Below are 4442 nucleotides of genomic sequence, written 5' to 3' on the forward strand. Positions count from 1 at the left end.
TGCAAGCTCCGCCTCCCGGGTTTACGCCATTCTCCTGCCTCAGCCTCCCGAGTAGCTGGGACTACAGGCGCCCACCACCTCGCCTAGCTAGTTTTTGTATTTTTAGTAGAGACAGGGTTTCACCGTGTTAGCCAGGATGGTCTCGATCTCCTGACCTCGTGATCCGCCCGTCTCGGCCTCCCAAAGTGCTGGGATTACAGGCTTGAGCCACCGTGCCCGGCCTTAAGAGTTGTTTTAACAAGAGCAACAAAATTGACAAATCCTTAGGCCAGTCATGGTGGCACACACCTGTAATCCCAGCACTTTGGGAGGCCAAGGTGGGAGGATTGCTTGAGGCCAGGAGTTTGAGGCCAGCCTGAACAACATAGCAAGACTCTGTCTGTACCAAAAAAAAAAGAAAGAAAGAAAAATCTTTTAGCCATATTAACTAAGAAAAAAAGAGAAGATTCAAATAACTAAAATCAGAAATGAAAAAAATGGAACATTACAACTGATGCCAAAGAAATTTAAATGACAGTTAAAAAAAATACTATGAGCAGTTGTATGCCGACAAATTGAACAAACTAGAAATAGATAAATTCATAGAAACACACAACCTACCAAGACTGAATCATGAATAGAAAATATTAACATATCAATAACTAGTAAGAAGACTGAATCAGAAATCATAAAACCTCCCAATAAACACAAGCCCAGTAAGAAGGAGGCAGAACGGCTGGGCACAGTGGCTCATGCCTGTAATCCCAGCACTTTGGGAGGCCAAGGCAAGTGGATCACTTGAGGTCAGGAGTTCAAGATCAGCCTGGCCAACATGGTGAAACCCCGTCTGTACTAAAAATACAAAAATTTGCTGGATGTGGTCACGCGCACCTGTAGTCCCAGCTACTCAGGAGTCTGAGGCAAGAGAAAAGCTTGAACTTGGGAGTCGGAGGTTGCTGTGAGCTAAGACCGTGCCACTGCACTCCAGCCTGGGTGACAAGAGTGAAACCCCATCTCAAAAAAGAAGAAGAAGGAGGAGGAGGCGGAGAAGGAGAAGGAGGAGGAGGAGAAGGAGGAGGAGGAAGAGGAGGAGCAAGATGGTTAAACAGAAGCCTCCATTGATTGTCCTCCCCACAGAAACACCAAATTAAACAACTATCCACACAATAAAAGTCCCTTCATAAGAATCAATCATCAGGTGAGTGATCACAGTACCTGGTTTTAGCTTCATATCACTGAAAGAGGCCCAGAAGAGGTAAGAAAGGCAGTTGTCAGTTGTAGACACTACATCTCTCTCATCTCTTGGCAGTAACATTATGGTGTAGAGAGAGAATATGTGCACTTGGGAAAGGGAGAGTGCAGTGATTGTGGGACTTACATTAGAACTCAGTGCTGTCCTCTCACAGTAGAAAGCAACACTGGGCACAACTCAGCTGGCACCCATGGAGGGAGCATTTATACCAGCCCTAGCCAGAGGGGAGTCACCCAGTGGTTGGAACTAGAATTCTGGCAAGCCCCACCACAATGGGATAAACTGCTCTAGCATCCTAAATAAACTTGAATGACGGTCTAGGCCACAACACCAGGCAGGGCAGCTTACAGCTCCAGGAGAGACTCCCTCCCTCAGCTTAAAGAGAAGAGAGGAAAGAGTAAAGAGGGCTTTGTTTTGCAACTTAGATATGAGCTCAGCCACAGTAGGAAAGGGCACTGGGCAGAGTCCTGAGGCCTCCATTCCAGGCCCTGGCTACCAGATGACATTTCTAGACACACCCTGGGCCAGAAGGGAATGGCTGCCTTGAAGGGAAAGACACAGTCCTGGCAAGATTAATCACCTGCTAACTGAAGAGCTCTTGGGCTCTGAATAATCAGTAGTGATATCCTGGTAATACTTGCCATGGACTTTGGGTAAGACTCAGAAATATGCTGGCTTCAGGCATAAACCAGCACGTTCCAGGCTGTGGTGGTTACAGGGAGTGTATTAGTCCATTCTCACACTGCTATAAATAACTGAGTCTGGGTAGTTTATAAAGGAGAGGTTTAATTGGCTCATGGTTCTGCAGGCTGTACAGGAAGTATGATGCTGGTCATCTGCTTAGCTTCTGGGGGGACATCAGGAAACTTAAAAGCATGGCAGAAGTCAAAGGGGGAGCCAGTACTTCTCACATGGCAAAAGCAGGACGAAGAGGGGAGGGGAGAGGTGCTACACACTTTTAAACAACCAGATCTCATGAGAACTCTATCACAAGAACAGCACTAGGGGAGATGGTGCTACACCATTAGAAACCACCCCAATGTTCCAGTCACCTCCCACCAGGCCTCACCTCCAACATTGGGGATTACATTTCAACATGAGATTTGGGCGGGAACACAGATCCAAACCATGTCATTCTGCCCCTGGCCCTTCCAAAATGTCATTTCCTTCTCACATTTCAAAATACAATCATGTCTTCCTGACAGCTCCCCAAAGTCTTAACTCATTTCAGCATTGACTCAAAAGTCCACAGTCCAAAGTCTCATCTGAGACAAGGCAAGTCCCTTCTGCCTATGAGCCTGTAAAATAAAAAACAAGTTAGTTACTCCCAAGAAACAATGGGGCTACAGGCATTGGATAAATACTCCCATTCCAAAAGGCAAACATCAACCAGAAACATGGGGGCTATAGGCTCCATGCAAGTCCAAAATTTAGCAGGGCAGCCATTAAATCTTAAAACTCCAAAATAATCTCCTTTGACTCCATGTCTTGCATTCAGGGTATAGTGGTGCAAGGGCTGGGCTCCCAAGACCTTGGGCAGCTCCACCCCTGAGGCTTTGCAGGGTATAGCCCACACAGCTGCTTTAATGGGCTGGCATTGAGTATCTGCAGCTTTTCCAGGCACATGGTGCAAGTTGTCAGTAGATCTACTATTCTGGGGTCTGGAAGATGATGGCCCTCTTCTCACAGCTCCACTATGCAGTGCCCTAGTGGGGACTCTGTGTGGAGGCTCCAACCCCACATTTCCCCTCTGCACTACCCTAGCAAAGGCTCTCCATGAGGGCTCTGCCTCTGTACCAGGCTTCTGCCTGGACACCCAGGCTTTTCCAAACATCTTCTGAAATCTAGGGGGAGCCTCCTAAGCCTCAACTTTTTTACTGTGCACACCTGAAGGCTTAACACCATGTGGAAATTGCCAAGGCTTATGGCTTGCACCCTCTGGTGCAGCAGTTCAAGCTGTATCTGGGGCCCTCTCAGCTACGGCTGGAGCTGGAGCAGCTGGGATGGAAGGAGCAGTGTCTCAAGGCTGCACAGTGCACCAGACCCTGTGCCTAGCCCATGAAACTATTCTTCTCTCCTAGGTCTCTGGACCTGTGATGAGAAGTGCTACCACAAAGGACTCTGAAATTCCTTGGAGGCCTTTTTCCCATTGTCTTGGTTACCAGTATTTGCTTTCCTTTTAGTTATGCAAATTTCTGTAACCTGCTTGAGTTCCTCCCCTGAAAATGGCTTTGTTTTTCCACCACATGGCCAGGCTGCTGATTTTCCAAACTTTTATGCTCTGCTTCCCTTTTAAATATAAGTTCCAGTTTTACATTATTTGTTTGCTCACACATTTGAATGTAGGTAGTTAGAAGTAGCCAGGTCACATCTTGAATGCTTTGCTGCTTATAAATTTATTCTGCCAGATACCCTAAATCATCACTCTCAAGCTCAAAGTTCCACAGATCCCTAGAGCAGGGGCACAATGCCTCCAAGTTCTTTGCAAAGCATAACAAAAGTGACCCTTGCTCCAGTTCTCAATAAGTTCCTCATCTCCATCTGAGTCCTCCTCAGCCTGGTCTTCATTGTCTATATCACTATCAGCATTTAGGTCACAACAATTTAACAAGTCTCTAGGAAGTTTCAAATTCTCCCTCATCTTCCTGTCTTCTTCTGAGCCCTCCGCACTTCTAAACTCTGCCCATTACCAGCAGCAGTTCCAAAGCTGCTTCCACATTTTCAGGAATCTTTATAGAAATGTCCCACTCCTTGGTACCAATTTTTTGTATTAGTCAGTTCTTATACTGCTATAAAGAAATACCAGAGACTGGGTAATTTACAAAGAAAAAGAGGTTTAATTGGCTCATATTTCCACAGGTTGTACAGGAAGCACGATGCTGGTCATCTGCTCGGCTTCTGGGGAGGCCTCAGGAAACTTAAAATAATGGCAGAAGGTGAAGGGGGAACCAGCACTTCTCACATGGCTGGAGCAGGAGGAAGAGAGAGAGAGAGGGGAGGTGCTACACAATTTTAAATAACCAATTCTCGTGAGAACTCTATCAAGAACAGCACTAGGGGGATGGTGCTAAACCATTAGAAACTACTCCCATGTTCCAATCACCTCCCACTAGGTCTCACCTCCAACATTGGCGATTACAACTTGACATGAAATTTGGGTGGGGACACAGATACAAGCTGTATCAGGGAGACACTCCTTCTGTTTGAGAAA

Source organism: Piliocolobus tephrosceles, chromosome 12 (genome assembly GCF_002776525.5).
Source record: "Piliocolobus tephrosceles isolate RC106 chromosome 12, ASM277652v3, whole genome shotgun sequence".
NCBI lineage: Eukaryota > Metazoa > Chordata > Mammalia > Primates > Cercopithecidae > Piliocolobus > Piliocolobus tephrosceles.